Below are 12,166 nucleotides of genomic sequence, written 5' to 3'. Positions count from 1 at the left end.
AATTTATTTTCTTGTTTCAAAATCCAAATGTGTGCTGAAACTTCTGTGGTCCTGATACATCCCCATGTATCTTGCACAATTCTTTATGCATATTATGCTTTGGAGCCTTAGAATGAGGAAGCTCAAAGATCAAGGGTGATAGCAAATTGGGCTGCCATTTTCCCAAACAGGTACATACCACTGACGTCAGCCTTCCCTAGTAGGCTATGGGTCATGTATTCAGGGGCTTGGAGGAAGCCCACCATACTTGCCTGTTTGTCCAGGGGAGGCAAAGGAAGGGACCGGAACGAGCTCACTCCTTTGCTGCTCCTCTTGATACTCAGTAGTGTGGGATCCCACTATGCCTTTTTACAGAAGCAGTCTCCCCCTCACCTCTGATGACAAATGTCACTTTTCTTGTCCATAATATAACGTGCACATTGTGTGACCACCCTCCCCCCCTCCACTCCCAATCAACACGTAATTTCTAGGCTTCAACATCAATACGGTGCTGGGAGTTTGAACCACCCTGCAACATGTAAAATTTTCTAAAAAATACTAATCTGTGACATCCTATAAGGGTCAGTTAGCTTTTCTTTGTTCCATATTCATAGAGCAGGATATACCTTATGACCCAATTGGCCCTCTCTCAGTCACGTAGTGACGGTCTTAAAATGACCTACATGGGGGGCGCCTGGGTGGCGCAGTCGGTTAAGCGTCCGACTTCAGCCAGGTCACGATCTCGCGGTCCGTGAGTTCGAGCCCCGCGTCAGGCTCTGGGCTGATGGCTCAGAGCCTGGAGCCTGTTTCCGATTCTGTGTCTCCCTCTCTCTCTGCCCCTCCCCCGTTCATGCTCTGTCTCTCTCTGTCCCAAAAATAAATAAATAAAAAAAAAAAAAAAAAAAAAAAAAAAAAAAAATGACCTACATGGGATGGGCAGATCAGTGCTGCCAAGATACAGTTGAAACCATAGATTTTGGGCTCTGTGTTTGGGCAAGAGGGCTGTCAAGTAGATTATCACAAGTAGTTTTTGCTATCTCCATTTTGGGGGAAAGAGAAACAGAGGTTCAGAGGAAATCACTGTTCCCAGATTTAACTCCAGGGCCTGGACTCCTTCATTCTGAGTTGACCCACATAATACTCTCAGTGAAGAGGAGAAGAACATATTAGCACTTACCTGGTGTCTAATATGCACCGCCCATAATACAGACCCTATCTCAGGTATTTTCATTTTACTAATGGAGAAACTAAAACTCAGGAGGTTAAGCACTTGCCCAGGATCTACTACAAAGGAAAGAGGCAAGGCCAGGATTCAAGTCCAAGAGCTACTTCTCCTGTGTTGTGCTGTGAGGACTACTGTTGCTTATTATTATTTATTAGAATACATGTCTATCCCTAACTTCAGAGTAAGTCCCATTTTCTTGGGTTAGGGATGACATATTCTCACTAGGTTCAGTTTTAGAAAAGTGCTTTGAAAATGGGTATCTATTGCTTCTAGGATGATTAACCACGTGCATTGACTCAAATGCATCTGGGTTTTGAAGGAGAGCTGTGTCACTAATCAGATTTGGGTAGGCTTGAGACACAGGCCTGGTACCATTGGAGTCTGGGCCAGATGCCATGGCAGTATGGACATCTCAGAAGTCACTCAGGCCATTCCTGTGCCTTCATGAACATTTAAGTTCTGCTGATATTTACTGTATTGCTTTCAGTTGCCAGGGATTTGTTCCATGCTCTAGTTGAGAAAATACAAACCAGTAAACAAAGTATGATCTCTGCTATCCGGGAGCTTATAGTCCAGGGCAGGAGAGCCATAGGGCAACCTAAGTCAGTAATCTTTTTACTGGAGGGAATACCAAACTGCTTCGGGAAGGCTGGGGAAAATGAAGTCTGGTCTAGGTGGGAGGGAAAGCTTGATGGCAGATGGGTACTGAGAGTATTACAAGTAGGAAAGGAGAGGAGGTGATTCTAGGCCAAAGGCCATAAATAATAAACATAAATAAACATAGCTCAGGAAAGTCGGAGTCTTCTGCAGAGAGCTTTGAGTAGCCTGTGTGGCTGACTTATGGAACTCATGGGACAGGCAGAGAGCAGTCCAAATAAGACGGGAGAAGGTTTATGGTGGGATTATTGCCTCAATGTCAAGTTGGGACTGTGTTATGCGAATGGTGTGGTTTGTTTGTTTGTTTGTTTGTTTGTTTTAGAAGAATGGCATAGTCTGCTCTCTCTGCATTATCCAAATTAGCCTGGCATCAGAGTGTTGAGAGGCAAGCAGAAAGTCAAAATGCAGAAGGTGGAGACTATGACTGGGACACCTGTTAGAAAACCCTTGTGATTGTCCAGGTGAAAGGCGCTAGGGGCCTGATATTAGGAAATAACGTGCAGGCGTGAAGACACAATAATGGGCAGAATCAGCAGAGCTCGACAGTGAATTTTCCACATGGGAGGTTGTCAAAGGAGAGGGATTTGTAAGGTTTTAAGGCCTAAGTAATTACTAGCTAATCGATACTGTTGTCAGACACAGAAGGCCAGGGCAAGGAGCAGGTATACAGTGAAGGATACACACTTGTTCTGTTAGCATAGCTGACTATGCTGACAGAGGGAGAGGTGGAGAGGCAGACAGACGCTGGAGAGAGTGACATTACTGCCCACCAACTAATTGGTGAACCATTTCCTGAATTGCCAAATAATGAGGTTAAGAGCTCCCTGGTCAATATGCCCCTAAAATTATGAATGAATTTATAACCTACTTCATTCCACACAGATACACACAGCTGCTGACACATATACAATATGCACACATGATTTGACACGGCTAACTTTTTTCATAGAACAAGAACGTAAATATTTTAAGAATTCCAATTCGAGCCTTTGGTTGAAATGACTGTATGCAAACAATACACTGAGCCAATTTTAAAGTTCAGTTTTAAGTTCTGTGAAAACAAGAACATAAACAGCAATTCCTTTTGTACAAGCATGCACCATGAGAAAAGCGCCCCATAGATGTTTTCCGGGAATGAAAGTGTTTTTCTCCTCTATCGATCACTACCATGCAAGGTACTACTCACACAGAAGAGCATGTAGGAGGTTCCAATCACCTCATAACCCAAGTGGAGAACAGCATTCGTCTTACCAAGAACTAATTTTATGTTCCCTCTGAGCTAATGCTAAAAAAAAAAAAAAAAAAAAAAAAAAAAAGCAGTCCAAGTCCACTGTGGATTTCTTCATAAATGTCAAGTTTGGGGGCGCCTGGGTGGCTCAGTGGGTGAAGCATCTGACTTCGGCTCACATCATGATCTCACAGTTTGTGAGTTCGAGCCCCATGTCGGACTCTGTGCTGACAGCTCAGAGCCTGGAGCCTGCTTCAGATTCTGTCTCCCCCTCTCTCTCTGCCCTTCCTCTGCTCATGCTCTGTCTCTCTCTCTCTCTCTCTCTCTCTCTCTCTCTCAAAAATAAGCATTAAATTAAAAAACATAAAGAAATGTCAAGTTTGGGCCTCATGCAACACAAGCAAGTCTTCGTATTGGAGTTTACCAAGGTCCCGTCGACTGGAGAGTCTCCCGTATCCTCAAGGATAGTGTTAGCAATTGTGTGTGCTCAGAAAGTCTTTGCCAAGTAAATCAACAGGTAAATAAAAGAATGACTGTACATTTAAATCAGATATAAACTTGAAAACTCAGAACGTTATTCAAATAGATTATTTCAGAGTGACCAGATATTTAGTGCTAAGTACATTAATTATTCAGTGACTACTGGCATTTTTTCAGCATTCTTTGGATGGTTGGTAGCATGTGGATCCAGCCACAGGCTTCACTCAATAATAAACATAAATATTTCTTGAGCACTTACTTTATGCTACACACCTTTTATAGATTTATGAAATAATGAAATGAAATATCATTTAACACTCACAAATAACCTGGGAGGTAGATGTTAGAAATAGTTCCATTGTACAAATGAAGAAGTTAAGAGACTTGCCTAGGGAAGTCACCATTCGGAAAATGCTGGAGTCTAGGATTAGAGTCAATGCCCGTTGGACTCCAAAGTTCACCTCTTAATCCCTATGCAACCTTGTTTCTGTGTTCAGATGATGTGCACACTTTCTGTTGCTTGCAAGGAGTTTATACTTAGTCCAAAAGAAACTCGGGTTTTGAAGTGATTGTTTTGCCAGAATAAACACAGCATCACCTTCCCGTAGAAACTCTGCAGTGGCCCCCTGATTGAGAGTGGGACTATCTCAAGAAACTGTTTGAAAACATTTTTATCCATTTACAATCTGATCTCCACAACGTGGGTGGGTAGTGGGAAAGGGACCATTTGCCCAGCTGGACTGAGTTCAAAATAGAACTATTTATCTTATGAACTTATCTTCTGGAACAATGCAGAGTACAGATCTCTTGCTTTCTTTCTTTACATAAAAATTTTAAAGTCTGGCTTCGGGGAGGAGATGGTACCTTGCTGTCTCCTTTTTGTTTACTTAAATAAACGATACAGGAAACAGGCATCATTGTCTTTGTACAAGCGGTTGTAAAGCTTGGTAAAATGAATGATCCCAAGACAGTGCATGGCCGCAGAACGAGAACACGATGTTTCTTCCGTTGCTGTACCAAGGGGCACCAAGTCCACCGTCAGCTCCAACTGGCCACTTGCACTGGGTCGGTCAATCTGCCATCAACCTGATGGGCTCATTAGTCTCAGGAGAACCTCTCTTCCCTTATTTCTTGCAATTTATTTTCTGAGTCGAACTTAGTTTGGAAAATTTTCTTTACAGCTCTGGCAGGGCTTGATCTTTTTTCCCAGGGTCACAGGGTAAGGTTTTGGATGGCCTCCACAACAAAATTAACATCTCCGACTCTCCACTCTGGTTGTGTGGTGAAAACAGCCATGAGCTGAAAGTCATGAAACTTGTATTTGAATCTTTTTTCCTCTCTTTCAGAGTTCCATCTGTCAGATCTCAGGGTCCCGTCTGTGGATCCTTTACTATTCTTTCCTTTTAGTCTATTTTTATAAATCCTACTTGGGCTCATAAACTCCGAGAACTTAGACAAGACAGCTTGGGGAAATAGCTACCAGTACCACCCAAGCTACCAGAACAGCTGTAGGAAGCCTCTTTAAAAAAAAGAATTCTCTGGTTCAGCATCTGTCAGCAAAGCCATTGACCTTTTGCTGTGGATATTCATCTATTTCCCTGCGAACAGAGTCACAGGCATCTGGTTCAGAAGCTGGCTGCAGCGAAAAGGGTTCCTTCAGTTCCAGTCAGAAATTCTAGGTTTGCGATCACACACTAATTTCCACTCTTGCTGATCCAAAGTCAGCGCAGTAGGGAGTGTGGGATGTCCAACGAGATCAATAACACGATGAGCAGTAAACTGAATTTGGAAGTCGAGCAGCAGGGGTCGGAATTCCTACTTGTGGAGCCTTACCCTGCGGTGACTGACATGACAGAAGTCAGAGACCTCAGTCCACAGTTTTCTGTGACGGGGCACAGGAGCAGCCAGTGTTAGCACGGACAGATAGGAAAGCCCAAGGGTGAGTATCTGGGAACAGGAAGCAGGTACTGCTATGCCAACAAGGCTCTGGGACAGAGAATTCTGACGTGTTTTGCAGAAGCAACTGGGCTCTCCAGAAGCAGCCAAGAGGATGTCCCACGGAGCATGCGTTTCCTTAGTGCCACTCCCCTCCCAGGCCACAGGGTCCAGAGGGAGCAGCTGTGCCACTGGCTGTGCGACTTGCCTTGACTCAATGGATTCCTTGTGTTCCCACTTTAGCTTCTCATGTGTATGGGTCAGAACAGTATCTAAAATTCCTTAGTATTTTCTTTGTGGTGGGATCGCAATCTTACCACCGTCAAATGTATTCTGTACACCAGCAAGGATTTGGACTCCTAGCATGGGAACTGCACAGGGCCTTTGTCAAAAGTACGGGTTTCTGGGCTCTGTGCACTGCATTACAGAATCAGGGTTTTTGGTTTCATGTGTGTGTGCAAGAACGTGTGTGTCTCAAAAGGTCAGGAATCTGCATTTTTTTTATACGTGTCCCAAAGGGAGTTTGAGAGCCTCTGCGTGACATTAATATAGCAAGCCATCGAGGGTTTGAGCCTAACCAGACCACTCCCCTGGATAAAACCCAGCAGTGATGTCTCTTCATTGAAGGTGTGGAACCTCAATAGGATATACAAAGCCTCCCACCTCCCACGAACCAGCCCCTTCTTCCCCAGCCTCAGCCCCGGCTTGGATCAAATTAGGAGTTACAACTACAACGCACTTTTTCATGTTCCTTATGACCTGTTGGTTCCTACTTGTGGAGACTCAAGATGATGTGTATTCCTCTTTCCCAACTATCTCCAGCATCCCCTTGACGGATGAGCCCTTCCCCATCTTCAGATCAGGCAGGCATCGTGCCCTTCTGCCGTGTCCCCACCTGCTCGAAGCCAGGGCATGTTTGACATTTGGGTCTGGATGATTCTTTTTTGTGGAGGGGCTGACCTGCTCATTGTACGATGTTTTGCAGCATCCCTGGCCTCTACCCACTAGATGCCAGTAGCAGCCCCCAAGCTGAGAACCAAAAATGTCTTTGGACCTTGCCCAAGTGTCCCCTAGGGGCAAAACTATACCTGATTAAGAACACTGCTCTACTTGGGGCACCTGGGTGGCTCAGTCAGTGAAGCATCCAACTTTGGCTCAGATCATGATCTCGCAGCCTCATGTCAGGCTCTATGCTGACAACTCAGAGCCTGGAACTGCTTCGGAGTCTGTGTCTTCCTCCCGCCCCTTGTCCACTCACACTCTCTCACAAATGAATAAATGTTAAAAAATTAAAAAAAAAAAAAAAGAACACTGCTCTACTTACGTATAGTCCTCACCAAATTATGTGGCAAGTAAGCTGTTTGCTTGTTTATCGCCTCTGAGAGTCTGAGAGTTCAAGTTCAAGGGGCTGTAAAAAATGCATTCTTGTGACCCCTGTGCCAAAGCATAGCACCTGATGCATAGTAGACATAGAACATGTATTCCCTGTGTAGCGTAACTTTGAGTGTTAGATATCAGAAGACCTAGACTTTAGCTTATCTTGGTCGGCTCTGTTGCTTAAAATGTTGTGACTGTGGACAAATCGGGTAGCGTCTCTGCGCTTCGGCTTCCCTCATTTGGTTCTGGTTCTTTTCTGCTTTGTTCTGGGATGGCTGCTTCCTGGTATGCTGACCTTTAATGTCAGTGATAGGAAATTAAGCAGGTTTTGCATCTGCAACTGCTCAGAATTCACAGTGTTAGAAGAGAGACTCATCCACTCTGAAGGATGATTTTTTTCCCCAATATACCCTACGAAATACCTCTCCAGTTATTTATTATCTTCAAGAAGGGCTCCCCCCCCCCCCTCTCTCTCCCTTCTTTATGACTTTCTTTTATATTCTGGGCAGGCCATCGCTGTGGCCTGTGTGTTCTCCCAGCACTGTGGTGGGCTGGTTTATGTATCTTGCTCCCTCCTTTTAGCAGAAAGAATTAGTTTCCAGATTGAATTCAGCTGACGAGGACCCCTGTTGCAGGGAAATGTGGACTCTGCCACCATCAACTCCCTTCCAGCTGCAGCTGGCCAGGGCTTTCCGTTAACCGTTTCGTGCTCTGAACATGGAAGTTGCAAAAACACTTACAAATTGTAAAATTCTATACAAACGAGTCAGAAGGTCCCAGACACTTATCTTTTAGTCTGCAAGGGGGCTTGCAAATCATCTAGCCTACCTCTTTCATTTAAAAAAAAAAAAAGTTTTATTTATTTTTGAGAGAGAGAAAGAGAGAGAGAATGAGTGGGGGAGGGGCAGAGAGAGGGGGAGACACAGAATCCCAAACAGGCTCCAGGCTCTGAGCTGTCAGCACAGAGCCCGACACGGGGCTCGGGCTCACAGACCGAGAGATCATGACCTGAGCTGAAGTCGGAGGCTTAACCGACTGAACCACCCAGGCACCCCCTAGCTCTTTCATTTTAAACTTGAAAACAGTGAAGCCTGAACAGATTAAGTCACTCACTCATTACTATTTTCTTTGCAGGTTCTGACTATCTCAAGAAGTCAATCTGAATCATTCTGTTGCTTTCTTAGTGCATCACAGCTAATCTTTATTTTCCATCTTTTTATATACTTCATGATCCTCTCTTTAAGCTTAAATTAACAATTTCCTTTCAAAAAAATAATTTCCTTTCAATAGGGTTTGAGGATGTCTCATCTGAAAGAGGTGAGGGATTTTTTTAAAATAGTGAGCTCTGTGTTTCTATGTCCACAGTAGCACATGGTTTAGAGGGATGAACAGGGTTTTGTTTTGTTTTGTTTTACCCCCAAGGGACAATTTTTTTCATGCAAATTGAAAATAGCTCTATTCTATTCCTTACATTTTTTTTTCTTACAACTTTCTTTTAAAAACTTCCTAGGCAGATTACCAGAATGTGTTTGTAAAAAGACAGCTGTTGAGAAAATATGTGGTGCTCATTAGCCACTAACATGTTCCTATTTGAGAATTTTGGAAAACTTGCCGTGTGAGTGCACTGCTCTATTAGTTTACCTGATGACTTTATTAAGAAGCTTGGCAACTTGCTGTAGCCTGACAGTCTAGGATTGCTCATTGCTGACCAACAGTGGTGCTTCCTTGGGGACTCAGGTGAGTAAACAAATCTAGCGGGTAGGGAGAGACTGACCTAGGATTTCAAACTTGTTTTGCTAAACAAGTACTGGAAAAAAAATAAAGAAAGAAAATAAGAAGACCACCATCATCCATAACTATGATTGGTTCTTGAAAGAAAGGGTACTATTGCTCAAAACCAAAAAATCCAGGATATAATCTCACCACACTGATTTTCCTTTCCACATTTTGAACTGCATGTCTCCAAACTGGTATTTAGAAACCACCAAACCTAGATTAATTATAATGGGAATTATAATGTCAAATCCTATATTAAAAAAAGGACTAAAATTTTTTTTGATTCATATTGGTATTAACTACTGCTCATATCATTTGGTTCTTCAGTGAGGCCAAGGTGTTATTTATGTCTGAAGATTTCTAGATTATTGGAGAAACAGCACGGTGGAATCAGTATGCCCAGACTCACAGAGCCAGCTGGGAGAAATTCCAACTTTGCCACCACATTCCATAAACCACTTAACTTGTTTGTTTCTTCATCTTGAACAAACGGGTCTATTTCACAGGATGTTGCATCAAATAAAATAATAAATTTGCAAGCATTTAATAAACTATACAGTGGTCTGTAGCTGTGAGATTTTGTCAATAACTCTAAACTCTGTGGGCTTAAAAAAATTAAAACCTTCTCTAGGATGTTTTAATCTGTCTGCAATGTCTGATGAATTTATCAAACTACATTTTACGTAGGAGATTACAATATATAAAGTATGTGTCAATGCCTGGCATAAGCTAGACACTCATTTTTAATTTCCTTTACCCACTGGGAGTACACGTTTGACTCTCCATATAACGTAAATGCCGAACTTTTGTAACATAAGTGATAGCCAAACTGCAATTATGTGTCTATGATCTTTTTGAAATTTTCTTGGATACATGAGTGAAAAGAAAATCAAAATAACTTTCAGGTTATGAAACCATTCAAACCAGCTACACACTAGCTCTTTCACCTCTGCGCCCTCTACTGGCTGAAGGTCTGTATTACATTAGCAAATTTTACCATTTCAAACAAAAGGATCACAATTTCCCTCAGCGTGTGACTGAAAGTCCTAACACACAAATCGCCACTTTAAAGAATCATGGTGTCTTCTTTTTTCCTTTTTAACAACACCAGGAAAACTTATTCATAATGTAAAAATTAAATGGGGATAAAAACAAGTAGGAAATAAAAATCAAATGTCAACTTCATCTTCAATGGAACTGTCAAGATTGTGTTTTATCTTTACTCTATTTTCTCTACATAAGATGTATGTTATTTGTCTTACAAAAATAGGATTATGCTGTATATAATTTTTACAAACTTGCTTTTAGTACTGCTTACAGCAAACATCTTTCAATGTCAATAAAATGGACCATGTAATGGTTACATAGTATTCCATTGCAAGGATGTCCCATAATGCCTTTATAAATATTTATAAAGTACACATTCAGTTTGATTTCAGCTTTTCTTATTGCTGTGTTTAAAAAAAAAAAAAATTTCTCTTATGGCCCATATTCTCCATGAAGATATGTCAGAAGCTAAAGCAAAAATTGATAATACTTCATGAACAATATCGGGGGCTAAAAATGATACATCAGTGCCCAAGCTCTCCATATACTGTATAGTCAACGATTTCTACTTCCGGTTTCCATTTCCTGTACTGAATATGCTTTTCCACTAAATCGTATTAACATATATTTATCATAAGCAAAGAGTGAACATTTTTAAAAGACTTAAAGTCTTTTTCTCAGTAAAATTCATGAAGATATTTCATCTCAAAAATGAGAGTTGGCACCATGAACAAGGAAAAATCTGAGGTCTGGAAAAACTGGGTGAAAATTAGAAATAGATTTACCATGTTCAACTCCCAGTGAAGGAAGGAATGTCCTCTATTACACTGAGAAAAGCCCAATTAGTGAAGCTGAAGGTAAACCAGAGCGTTTTCTCAAGGCTCACAGGTAATAATAATTAATTGAAAATAATGAGAGAAAAAGATAGGAAATAAGGAGTCTGAAAGGTGTAGTTAGTGCAAAGCAGGAATTCCATAACAGGAGCTGGAACCATGAGAACACAAGCAAAAATAAAAGCAACGGAAGAAGAAATTTTTGAGCTAAATAAATATTTGAGTCTGAAGTTTTAAAATGGTTCATTGAAAATAAATTAAACACGTGCCTTGGTATAACCAGGCAAAACTCCTGGACATAAAAGGCACATTAAACTTTCTGTTAGAATGGAGACTTTTAAAGGAAAACAAATATGTATCTTAGAGAGGAACACAAGTCAAGCTATTCTCCCTAAAGCTAAATGCCAATCTTCAATGTTTATAGGACTTTGAGGATTAATCAAAATTAAGAACTCAAGAATAGTGAAGATGTAATTTAAATTTTCCTTTCACAAACTTCCTTTCAGAGCTCCAGTGAGGAAAACCAACAAAAACTTAGTGCTCTTGTTTGTGGAGCAGGGAAGGGGGGGCTGGAGCTACACCTGCTAGTTTGCCCTCTGTCCAATGATGGAGCCAGAAGTCTCTCCTCAGACATTTTGAAAACCACTGTTTCAGTCCATTTAATAACATGGGGAAGGAAAATAATTGTATAGCTATTGAAAAAGCTAGGTGAATTTAACGTTTTTGCCTCCCCTGGCAATATGATTGTCTATGTAGAAAACTAAGAACAATTTAAAAATGAATGGAGCCTGGGTGGCTCAGTTGGTTATGTGGCTGACTTTAGCTCAGGTTGTGATCTCATAGTTTGTGAGTTCGAGCCCCATATAGGGCTCTGTGCTGACAGCTTGGGATTCTCTTTCTCTCCTTTCTCTTACTGCCCCTCCCCCCCCCAACTCTCTTTCTCAAAATAAATAAACTTTAAAAAAATGAATGGAACTAATGAAAGAATTTAGTAAGGTGGTCAGTTTATAATATACATTCATATATATGTATGCATATATTACACATGTATATATACGATCAACAAAATATATGTATATACATACAATGTATGTATCTATATAAATGCATATAGATTTATAGATTTATTATATATTATTATGTATTATTTATTATATATACATATATATATATATATATATATATATATATATATATATATGAAGATCAACAGAATTCTACTAATTCACTCAACAGATATTTATATACCAGATGTATGCTAATAACTAGGGACACAGTGGTGAGGGGGATGGACAGGTCTAGATGTTGAACTTATGCTCTGATGAAGGAGACAGATGCTCAACTAATTACAGATCAAGATCAGTGCTAGAAAGCAATTAGCATTTATTTGCTTACTTTTTATTGTTTTCCTCCTGCAGGTTCCAGCACAAGTGGAAATCAAATTTGTACAGGAAAAAAAGGCAAAGGCTGAGATAGCACATAAAAGAGGCTGGGAGAGAAGACTCTACAGAAAAAAGATTCGGGCTAATGCCTGACAGATGAGAATGAGTGGGGAGTGTGGGGAGAGCAGCTGAGACAGAGAAAAGCTCAGGGGACACTTGGCGTGACCGCAGACACTGAGGGACGGAG

At 41.2% G+C, this 12,166-nt stretch overlaps 1 long non-coding RNA gene across 1 annotated transcript in view; it reads left to right on the top strand.

Annotated features, from left to right (window-relative positions):
- LOC122206954 overlaps nt 1-9,184 on the top strand; it is a 114,483-nt gene extending 105,299 nt beyond the window's left edge. The window contains exons 4-5 of the long non-coding RNA XR_006196631.1: nt 8,392-8,618; nt 8,985-9,184. This is a non-coding gene — a long non-coding RNA (uncharacterized LOC122206954). The remainder of the gene's footprint in view (nt 1-8,391; nt 8,619-8,984) is intronic.
- Nucleotides 9,185-12,166: the final 2,982 nt, after the last annotated feature.

The sequence above is a fragment of the Panthera leo genome, chromosome E1 (assembly GCF_018350215.1).
Source record: "Panthera leo isolate Ple1 chromosome E1, P.leo_Ple1_pat1.1, whole genome shotgun sequence".
In the NCBI taxonomy this organism is placed as follows: Eukaryota; Metazoa; Chordata; class Mammalia; order Carnivora; family Felidae; genus Panthera; species Panthera leo.
The sequence above is the reverse complement of the archived record's forward strand: the minus strand, read 5'-3'. Positions and strand labels throughout refer to the sequence as shown.